At 28.4% G+C, this 12,456-nt stretch overlaps 1 protein-coding gene across 5 annotated transcripts in view; it reads right to left on the reverse strand.

Annotated features, from left to right (window-relative positions):
• Nucleotides 1–11,815, reverse strand: part of SLO2 (slowpoke 2) — a 744,153-nt gene extending 732,338 nt beyond the window's left edge. For 4 of the 5 annotated variants that reach the window (XM_075310162.1, XM_075310161.1, XM_075310160.1 and 1 more), the window contains exon 1: nucleotides 11,052–11,774. The gene's annotated coding sequence lies outside the window, so the exon portion shown is untranslated. Of the gene's footprint in view, nucleotides 1–11,051 lie in introns of all 5 variants that reach the window. The other variant, XM_075310165.1, reaches the window with a different exon arrangement.
• Between the last annotated feature and the right edge of the window lie 641 nt (nucleotides 11,816–12,456).

The raw sequence follows: 12,456 nt of genomic DNA on the forward strand, positions 1-12,456 counted from the left end.
CGTGCGTGAATAAACACTTTGCTACGTGAATGTGCTTGAGTGTGAGTTAAATTTCAGTCACACGCACACCTCTAATAGAAAATTTTGTCAAAATTTTATTTCTATAGAAAATTTTGTTAAAATTTTATTTTTAAAGAAAATTTTGTCAAAATTTTATTTTTAAAGAAAATTTTGTTAAAATTTTATTTTTAAAGAAAATTTTGTCAAAATTTTATTTTTAAAGAAAATGTTGTTAGAATGTTATTCCTAGAGAAAATTTTGTCAAAATTGTATTTCCATAGAAATTTTTGCCAAAATTTCATTTCTTTAAAAAAGAATTGTCAAAATTTTATTTCTATGGAAAATTTTGTCAAATCTTTATTTCTATTGAAAAATTTGACAAAATTTTATTTCTATAGATTTTTTTTTTTTAATTTTATTTTTTTAGAAAATTTTTGTCAAAATTTTATTCTAAAGAAAAATTTGTCAAAATTTTATTTCTTTAGAACATTTTATTCCCAGAGAAAATGTTGACAGAATTTTATTTCTACAGAAAATTTTGTCAGAATTTAAACAACAGTGCTTAAAGAATAAAACAATAACAAAACAAAAAGAATTTTATTTCTATAGAAAATTTTGTCATAATTTTATTTCTATTGAAAATTTTGTCATAATTTTATTTCTATAGAAAATGTTGTCAATTGCATTTCAATAGAATTCTTTTTTTCTAAATTTTATTTCTGTAAATAATTTTCCAAAATTTTATATCTATAAAAAATTTTGTCAACTTTTATTTCTATGGAAAATTTTGTCAAAATTTTATTTCTGGAGGAAATTTTGTCAGAATTTTAGTTCTAAAGAAAATTTTCACAGAAGTTTATTTCATAATAAAATATTGTTAAAATTTTATTTTTATGGAAATTTTTGCCAAATTCGTTGCCATTTTACTCCTAGAGAAAATTTTGATAGAATTTTTTTTCTATAAAAAAATAAGCCAAATAATTTGCCATTCAGAAAAAAAATTCAAAGCTAAAATAAGGATTTGTTTTTGACAAAAAATCAAGTATCTAATGCCGTATTTGCAACCGGGACTATCTTATGACAACTTCAACAAGTTTTTAGTCTTAAGCCTGGTAATCTTATTTACTTTTATATTGTCTTTTTTTTCAGTGTATTTCTCACTTTACAAATCTTCATTTCACTCCCTGGTGTGCTGTTACTGACACAACAAAACGTTTGCGTTTCTTAAAGGAATTTCTATGGAAAATCCTTTTTCGTAGATGTCAACGTGGGAAACATTTTGACAGATTTCGTTTGGTGTGGAGATAGGGAGCCTTTTGGATGGACAGCATATATCTCTAGGTGCAAAATACCTATCAATGATTGAAACATTAACACAACAAAGAAAACACAATTTGTTCTTATTTACGTTAGTGATTTTCCCGCCTTTTTATTATGCTTTGCTATAAGCATTAGCGGGAATATGTGACAATGTTTTAACATGGGGAAAATACAAAATTAAACAAGTATATACGGCCGTAAGTTCGGCCAGCCCGAATCTTATGTACCCTCCACCATGGAAACTTCTACGAAAGACTGTCATCCACAAATTTCAACTCACATGGTTGTTAAATATCATATATTACCACCACGTACCAAATTTCAACCAGATCGGATGAATTTTGTTTCTCCAAAAGGCACCGTAGGTCAAATCTGGGGATCGGTTTATATGGGAGCTATATATAATAATGAACTGATAGGAACCAATTCCTGCATGGTTGTTGGATACCATATACTAACATCACGTACCAAATTTCAACTGAATCAGATGAATTTTGGTCTTCCAAGAGGCTCCGGAGGTAAAATCTGGTGATCGGTTTATATGGGGGCTATATATAATTACGGACCGATATGGACCAATTTTCGCATGGCCATTAGGGATCATATACTAACATCATGTACCAAATTTCAGCCGGATCGGATGCCCCTAAAATTTGCTTACGCCTTACACAAAATGCAGGACACTCACACAAGAGGTGTTTTATTGATTCCTGTTCCTCCGCATCATGACAGCTCATACAATAGTCATTATACTTCGCACCAATAGTTTTTGCAAAATCGCCTATCAGGCAGCGACCTGTTATAGCAGATATCAGGAGTGATATCTGGCGTCTCGAGAACACTAGCATATCTAGTGTGCGGTTTAAGTTTAAATGGGGCCATTTGCTTGGTGTCGTTACAACCCTTACAATTCTTCCATCGCACATTTGCCATCATGACAGCCTTCTCACGCAGTAAGAGCTTCCAGGTAGCCAGAGGCATACCAACAGATTTTAGTTCCCTTGGAATATGTAAGGTAGTTCCTAGCCTTGCTAGCTCATCTGCTTCGCAGTTCCCCGGTATGTTCCTATGGCCAGGCACCCATATTAGGTGAATATTGTGCTGCTCAGCCATCTCATTGAGTGATTTGCGGCAGTCGATGGCCGTTTTCGAGTTGAGGAACACAGAGTCCAAGGATTTTATTGCAGGTTGACTGTCTGAGTATATATTAATGCCAATATTGCTTGGAGCTTCTCAGCCAATTCACCACTTCTCTTATTGCTAATATTTCAGCCTGAAAAACACTACAGTGATCAGGTAATCTTTTCGCTATTCGAAGTTCCAGATCTTTAGAATATACTCCGAAACCCACTTGGCCATCCAATTTGGAACCATCAGTGTAGAAATCTATATATCTTTTATTCCCCGGGGTCCGTGTACACCACGCCTCACTGTTGTGAATTAAAGTCTCAAACTTTTTGTCGAAGAGTGGACTCGCCAATGTGTAATCCACTACGTTAGGCACATCTGCCATTTGAGGACCGAACTGTGACCGTAACTTCTTTCCGACCACAGCGATAGCTCACGCAACCGCACAGCCGTTGTTGCAGCTGACTGTTTGGCCAAAATGTCTAAAGGCAATATATGCAGTATGACATTAAGGGAGTTTGTTCCTGTCTTGCTGAATGCACCTGAGATACACAAGCACGCCATACGCTGAACTTTGTCTAAACTTGTCGGCTGGTGAAGTGCCGGCCACCAGACTACAACACCATATAGCATTATAGGTCTAACCACTGCCGTGTATAGCCAATGTACAATTTTTGGTTTTAGTCCCCACTTTTTTCCTATTGCCTTTTTGCACGAGTATAAAGCTACCGTTGCTTTCCTCGCCCTTTCTTCAATATTAAGCTTAAAGTTCAGCTTCCTGTCCAAAATAACGCCAAGGTATTTTGCACACTCCCTAAAGGGAATTTCAATACCCCCTAAGGAAATGGGTCTAACCGTGGGAGTTTTGCGATCTCTGCAGTACATGACTAGTTCTGTCTTTGCAGGATTTACCCCCAAAACCATTATCTTTCGCCCATTTCTCAGTCATCCGGAGGGCTCTCTGTATAATATCTCTAACTGTTGATGGGAATTTTCCCCTGACTGCTAGCGCCACATCATCTGCGTATGCCACCACTTGTATCCTTTCTTTTTGTAGGGAAACCAGAAGGTCGTTTATAGCAACATTCCAAAGAAGAGGTGATAGAACTCCTCCTGCCTCTGTTCACATACCTCTGTATGTTTGCTTGTCCTAGTGTGGCTGAAATGCGTCTCTTCCTTAGAAGTTCGTCTAACAGCCTAAGTATACCTGGATCAACATTCAGAGTTGTCAGCCCATTTAATATCGAGCTCGGATGGACGTTATTGAACGCCCCTTCGATGTCTAGAAACGCCACGATTGTGTATTCTTTGACAGATAGTGAGCTTTCAATAAAGCTGACTAGTTCATGTAATGCGGTCTCAGTAGACCTGCCCTTCGAGTATGCATGTTGTCGTTTCGAGAGCAAACTTGAATCGACGCTAGTTCTAAGATAAATATCTATCATCCTCTCCAGAGTCTTAAGTAGGAATGATGATAAGCTGATTGGTCGGAAATCCTTCGCATTCGAGTGAGAGGCTTTTCCCGCTTTAGGTATGAAAACGACTTTTGATTCCCTCCACTTTTGTGGAATATATGCTAAGTTGATACATCCTATATATATCGCCGACAACCAGGGGATAATTCTGTCAGCCACCGCTTGTAACTCCGCCGGAGTAATTCCATCAGGTCCGGGGGATTTGAATGATCCAAAGCTATTTAACGCCCATTTTATTATTATTATTATTTCCTAGATATGAAACAACCGCTGAGCCACTGTGGCACCGTTGTGCATGGTTCAACCGTCTGATTTCCGGGAAAATGTGTGTCCAATAGTACCTCCAGCGTCTCCTCACTGGACGTTGTCCAATTGCCCTCCGATGTTTTAATGAAACCTGGATCGGAGCTCGTGGATGCTAGCACCTTCCGTAGTCTGGAAGCCTCGGACGTATTCTCAATGCTGCTGCAGTAATCATTCCAAGAGTTATGCTGAGACCTTCTCAGTTCTCGTTTATATGCTCGTTTATATGCTCTCGGACGGACGTGCTCAGATCGACTCAGGATTTCACCACGAACCAGAATATATATACTTTATGGGGTCTTAGAGCAATATTTCGATGTGTTACAAACGGAATGACAATGTTAATATACCCCCCATCCTATGGTGGAGGGTATACAAACTCGACCTGAAAAAAATTAATTTTCATATAAAATATCTATTTTTCCTCACCTACCAAAGTATGAAGGAGCTTAATTTGTGATCATCGAAATCGTGATAAGCTCGAAAATTTTATATGAGAAACCTATTTTGCCCGTATCCTCTAAACTATGCTTCCTACACTCAAAAAATTTTTACTTGGATACAAAGATTTTGACCTTCCTTTAACGATTTTGGTATTGATTCCTAGCCAAAGATGAAGCTTCTTTAAAATAAAGACATTTTTGTAGCGACCTATCTGGATATAAATCTAGGATCTATAAAAGTAGGATGCAGATCTAATTTATTGTGCATTCATTTTCTTTTTGTGCAATATTAATAAAGCTATTCACGTACGAGTACAAACAAATGCCATATTAAAAATCCAAATTTAAAACTTCAAGTAAATATTTAAAATTCCATCGAAATTCAAAAAGATCCAAATTTACAATACGAAAATCTTGACCACACCCGAAAAACTCGAAATTCCATCGAAATCTCTATAAAGCTGTTAATTTAAATAAATATTTTGTCCATGCGTGATTATTAAGACACATAAAATATGGAAAATATTAAGTTTCCCTTCTCCATGAGAATGTGAATTTGTTATCTTTAAAATACAAATCTCATTTTTTTTCAGCCCAGTTACACAAAAACCCAAAAAAAACACAAACACCAAATCATTTCTGGGTTAAGAAGAAAATATCCCAAATAAACAAAACATAGAGGCTTATCATTATTGACTATGGACATGCTCTTTTGTGTAACAAGTTTTGGTCATGTCTGTTATGAAATTAATGTCCTTGTTGTTTAAATACCCAACCACTATTCTGGTGGTTTATGTATGCGAAAAAATGTCACAGGCAAAGGGAAAAGCATCCCACACACGCACGCACACACCGAGTTATCTAAAAAAATATTTACATGTTACCCTTGCAAAGGATCTTAGAAGAAAATTTCCCAAGAAAATCTTACGAATAGTAAAAAAATTCCAGTGACACAAAACAATGCGAATTTTATCACCTTAGGCTGTAGGCAAAATTAAGGAAGGAAATTTGTTGGGGTTTCATTGCCCATGCTCAGCTCAGGATAGGAAAAATATCAGCTGTTATCTGTTCACTTTTCCTGGAATTTTCTAACATGGCAAAACCATCCGATATTTAGTAGAGAAATTCATAGATGCTTTAAGCAAAAAAGCATGTTTTGTGTTGGATGTTTGTTGAATCGACAAAATTTGCTATTGGCCTCATTTGTCAGCAGGAGAAAAGGACAAAAGAATGAACAAAAAAAAAATCAAGGAAATCAACACAGTGTCAGCAATATCAAGAACATCAAGAGGCTCTGTTGTAGACCCAATTCTTTGTCAACTATGCATGTGTTGATGATGTGACCATGAAAGGACATTTTTGTTTCTTCCTTCATTGCCTAAAGCATTGTGGTAAGAACGATTCTGCACAATGGCGGAGATTTAAATGAAGGAATAATACATTGTATCCCAACTAAATGCGCAATATGCCAAACAAACCGCAAATGGCAGGCCCAGCAAACAAAAGCCTCGCCAAAAAATTAGTGAAAATTTTATTTTTGGATCCGGAAGTGGTGCAAAATTTGCACAGAAGCCATATGACGAATGTCCACCGTGCCAACAGCCGGTGCACTGAATTTCCATCACTTCTTAAGGTGTGATCCGAATAAAGTGTTTGCGATATCAATTTAAAACTTTTTCGATATTTTTCAAGATATACAATTTAAATAATTTGTTATGGATTTTAGTACATTTAACGCTCGTCTGAACAGTTTGAAAATTTTGATTTTCCAAAATTCGCACTTTTAGCATTTTTTTTTATAAAATTTAAATACATTGTTTTTATTTTTTTTTTTTGTACTCTGTTTTTAACAGATTTATGAAAAAAGCGAATTATAAAAAATAGATTAAAATAAAATAATAAAAAAATTTACAAAATTTTCTATAGAAATACAATTTTTACAAAATTTTTTATAAAAATAAAATTTTGATAAAATTTTCTATAGAAATAACATTTTTCAAAAATTTTTATACAATTATAATTTTGACAAAATTTTCTATAGAAATTTTCTAAGAAAATTTTGACAAAATTTCCTATAGAAATAAAATTTTGACAAAATTTTCTATAGAAATAAAATTTTGACAAAATTTTTTATAAAAATAAAATTTTGATAAAATTTTCTATAGAAATAAAATTTTGACAAAATTTTCTATAGAAATAAAATTTTGACATAATTTTCTATAGAAATAAAATTTTGACAAAATTTTCTAACGAAATAAAATTTTGACAAAATTTTCTATAGAAATAAAATTTAGACATTACTTATTATAAAAATAGAATTTTGACAAAATTTAGACTAAATTATATATAAAATTAGAGAAATAAAATTTTAACAAAATTTTCTATAGAAAAATAAAATATTGACCAAATTTTCAATGGAAATAAAATTTTAACAAATTTTAACAAAATTTTCTATATAAAAATAAAATTTTGACAAAATTTTCTATAGAAAAAAATTTTGACAAAATTTTCTATAAAAATAAAATTTTGACCAACTTATATATAAAATTAGAGAAATAAAATTTAAAAAAAAATTTCTATACAAAAATTAATATTTCACAAAATTTTCTATAAAAAAAATGTTGACCAAACTTTCAATGGAAATAAAATAGAAATAAAATTTTGACAAAATTTTCTATAGAAATAAAATTTTGACAAAATTTTCTATAGAAATAAAATTTTTACAAAATTTTCTATTAAAATAATATTTTGACAAAATATTCTATAGAAATAAAATTTTCTATAGAAATAAAATTATTACAAAATTTTCTATAGAAATAAAATTTTGACAAAATTTTTATGAAAATAAAATTTTGAAAAAAATTTTCTGTAGAAATAAAATTTTTGACAAAATTTCTATAGAATTAAAATTTTGACTTTCTATAAAAAATAAAATTTTGACATAATTTTCTATAAAAAATATAATTGTTTCAAAATATTCTATACAAATAAAATGTTTCTATAAAAATGAAATTTTGACATTTTTTTTGTTTAAATAAAATTTTGACAAAATGTGCTATTGATTAAAAATTTTGACAAAAATTTTCTGTAGAATAAAAATTATTACAAATTTTTTTATAGAATTAAAACTTTGACATAATTTTCTATAGAAATAAAATTTTGACAAAATTTTCTATAGAAATAAAATGATTCTATAAAAATAAAATTTTGACAAAATTGTCTATAAAAATAATATTTTGACCAAATTATATATAAAATTAGAGAAATAAAATTAAAAAAAAATCTATATAAAAATTAAATTTTCACAAAATTTACTATAGAAAAAAATGTTGACCAAATTTTCAATGGAAATAAAATAGAAATAAAATTTTTACAAAATTTTCTATAGAAATAATTTTTTTACAAAATTTTCTATTAAAATAATATTTTGACAAAATATTCTATTGAAATAAAATTTTGAAAAAATTTTATATAGAAATAAAATTATAACAAAATTTTCTATAGAAATAAAATTTTGACAAAATTTTCTAAGAAAATAAAATTTAACAAAAAAAAAATTTTGATAAAATTTTCTATAGAAATAAAATTTTGACAAATTTTTCTATAGAAATAACATTTTTACAAAATTGTCTATGGTAACAAAATTTTGACAAAATTTTTATATAATTAAAATTTTGACTTTCTATAAAAAATAAAATTTTGACATAATTTTCTATAAAAAATATAATTTTTTCAAAATATTCTATACAACTAAAATGTTTCTATAAAAATGAAATTTTGACAATTTTTTTTTTTAAATAAAATATTGACAAAATTTGCTATTGATTAAAAATTTTGACAAAATTTTCTGTAGAAAAAAAAATATTACAAAATTTTTTATAGAAATAAAATTTTGACAAAATTTTCTATAGAAATAAAATTTTGACAAAATTTTCTATAGAAATAAAATGATTCTATAAAAATAAAATTTTGACAAAATTTTCTATAAAAATAATTTTTTGAGAAAAATTTTCTATAGAAATAAAATTTTGACAAAATTTTCTATAGAAATAAAATGATTCTATAAAAATAAAATTTTGACAAAATTGTCTATAAAAATAATATTTTGACCAAATTATATATAAACTTAGAGAAATAAAATTAAAAAAATCTATATAAAAATTAAATTTTCACAAAATTTTCTATAGAAAAAAATGTTGACCAAATTTTCAATGGAAATAAAATAGAAATAAAATTTTTACAAAATTTTCTATAGAAATAATTTTTTTACAAAATTTTCTATTAATATAATATTTTGACAAAATATTCTATTGAAATAAAATTTTGACAAAATTTTCTATAGAAATAAAATTATTACAAAATTTTCTATAGAAATAAAATTTTGACAAAATTTGCTAAGAAAATAAAATTTAACAAAAAAAAAAATTTCTATAGAAATAAAATTTTTATAAAATTTTCTATAGAAATAAAATTTTGACAAATTTTTCTATAGAAATAAAATTTTTACAAAATTGTCTATGGTAATAAAATTTTGACAAAATTTCTATATAATTAAAATTTTGACTTTCTATAAAAAATAAAATTTTGACATAATTTTCTATAAAAAATATAATTTTTTCAAAATATTCTATACAACTAAAATGTTTCTATAAAAATGATATTTTGACAAATTTTTTTTTAAAAATAAAATATTGACAAAATTTGCTATTGATTAAAAATTTTGACAAAAATTTCTGTAGAAAAAAAAATTATTACAAAATTTTTTATAGAAATAAAATTTTGACAAAATTTTCTATAGAAATAAAATTTTGACAAAATTTTCTATAGAAATAAAATGATTCTATAAAAATAAAATTTTGACAAAATTTTCTATAAAAATAATTTTTTGAGAAAAATTTTCTATAGAAATAAAATTTTGACAAAATTTTCTATAGAAATAAAATATTGACAAAATTTTCTATAGAAATAAAATTTTGACAACATTTTCTATCGAAATAAAATTTTGACAAAATTTTCTATAGAAATAAAATTTTGACAAAATATTCTAAAAAAAATTTCACAAAATTTTCTATAGAAATAAAATTTTGACAAAACTTTCTATAGAAATATCATTTTCACAAGTTTTTCTATAGAAATGAAATTTTGACAACATTGTCTATAGAAATGAAATTGTAACAAATTTTCTATACAAATGAAATGCTGACAACATTTTCTATAGAAATAAAATGCTTCTATAAAAATTAAATTTTGACAAAATTTTCTATAGAAATAAAATGTTGACAAAATTTTCTATAAAAAATCAAATTTTGGCAAAGTATTCTATAGAAATAAAATGTTTCTATAATAATAAAATTTTGATAAAATTTTCTACAGATTAAAAATTTTGACAAAATTTGCTGTAGACTAAAAATTTTTACAAAACTTTCTATAAAAATTGAATTTAGACAAAATTTTCTATAGAAATAAAATTTTGACAAATTTTTCTATAGAAATAAAATTTTCACAATTTTTTTTTTGCAAATAAAATTTTGACAAAATTTTCTATAGGAATAAAATTTTGACTAAATTTTCTATAGAAATAAAATTTTGACAAAATTTTTTATAGAAATAGAATTTTGACAAAATTTTCTACAAAAATAAAATGTTTACAAACAGAAAGACAAAGTTAGTATACACCTCCATATTATGGGGGTGGTCATGATGGTCACTCATTTTTGAACAACTGTAATATTTTCTTAATTGTTGTTTGATTAAATAAAGGGGGATCTTTCCTACAAACATGGTCGAAACAAGGGGATTGGTAACAGGATTCCAACGATATCTATGGATAAAATACGTAAAGCGTTTTACGATATTTATATACCTCGAAAAAACATGGCCTTTGGGCCCTTAGTACATTAATGCAAATAATCTAAACAGCTCACTCATATAATTTCCCCACTGTATTTTAATATTCATCCAAAAATTGATTTTAAAGTTGTATTTTCCTTTACTAATCGATTGCAGTAGCAGCAGCAATGCAGCATTTTTTGGAAAAAACAAAAACAAAACAACCAGCTAACAAACGGAAGTGAAGTTTGGTGAAAGACAAAGGGGATGGGAGTTTATGGGTGTGCGTATTCTGGTATTGATATTTAAATATATGATAATATATGTGTGTGTGTGTATGTGTATGAAGATAGTGGTTTACAACACTATTTTCACACGCACACACACTCACTCAAACTTCAAAATTGTATGGAATGCGTAACCCTCTCATACTTGTTGTTTGTGTCTCCGTGTATGTTAAACCACTTAAAATTTCAATTTCACCAATAAAATCCACAAAGAAACTTATGGTATAGGAAAAAGTTTGAATAGCAAAATGCAAAAGGATACCAACTATTAGAGGGGGATGCCAAATATTACTCCATTTGTTGTTTTGTATATAGGGGAAAATTTGTTCTGCCCTTGTTTCAATTGAAAACTTTTATTATTTCACTTTTTTTCTTTTGGGGTTATATGATTTTCTTTTCTCGGAAACTTTATTTTCATTATTTTAGCACACATGTGGTGTTTTAGGAAAGGACCAGCACATTGAAAAAAAATATTCACAAACACTTCAAGGACAAAAAATGTCCTGTTTTATTTGCATTTAAATTTGTTTTATGTTAAATATTTGATATTCTTTTTACTTTTTGGTATTTTTTCAAGAGCGTATTTTTTTCACTTTTTTTTAATTTATTATTTCCTTAAATTTTTTTCGATTATCTTTTTTTCTTCACATTTTCTTTTTTTTGTAGATTTTTTTTCTCTGCTTTTAATGCTTAATGGTATTCTTTTTAGAGCTCTGTCATTTTATCTGTGTGTTTCCTAGACTTTGCACTTTCACTTCACACTACCACAAATGGAAAAAAGGCACTCCATTTGCCACACTGCTCTGCTCCATAGCACTCCATTTCACTTCATCGCTCCACTCCTCTCCACTCCACCACTAGAATGATTAACATTCCAGTCACACGCTACACGCTTTACTCTATGTCAGTGGTTTTGTTTGGTCTTTTGTTAGCTTCTTCGAGGTTCTGGTAAATAACTCGCGCGTTTGCCAATCACCAACTAACTGAAAATTTTGCTGTCGAGATATCCAAGAGCTTGACAGTTGGTTAGCAGAGCTAAAGCAGCGCTGCTATTCTGTCCTACACTCATCGACTCTGTTCATCGAAGGACAACAAATAAAAGCAAGTTAAGATTTTTCATATTTTTCTATTTCTCAGCAGCATGGACATCAAAGATGACATTGGGAGATGTTCTATAGCCAGTGACTTTTATCATTCTGTTTATTGTGCGTTACAAACCTACACACAAACACACACACACATGGCCATAGAAATGCTATGCAAGAATGGTGTGTTAAATTAACATTTTGCAATCATGCTTAACACACACACACACTCCAACATATTAACATTCCCAGTTAGCTTCTATAAACTCTCTACTCTCTTGCCTCTCTCTTGATTAAGCTTAACTCTCAATAACAGCAATGGCAGTAGACTACATGAGTTTCATGTTAACAAACAAACGAGAAAAATATTGCAGAATAAAATTTAAGACAAAATATTACGTGTTATTCATAAATAAAAATAAGAAAGTTCTCTTTCCTTAATTTTGGGAAAATAAAATAAATGCGTGTTAATATTAACATTTATTTTTAAATGGAAAATATTCCTTCATAATGAATTAACAAATTTCATATCTTATAATTTAATGTTAACATTAAGGAGTGAATGTTCCATAGAGGTCACTGTAAA

This window comes from Haematobia irritans, chromosome 5 (assembly GCF_050003625.1).
Source record: "Haematobia irritans isolate KBUSLIRL chromosome 5, ASM5000362v1, whole genome shotgun sequence".
Taxonomy (NCBI): domain Eukaryota; kingdom Metazoa; phylum Arthropoda; class Insecta; order Diptera; family Muscidae; genus Haematobia; species Haematobia irritans.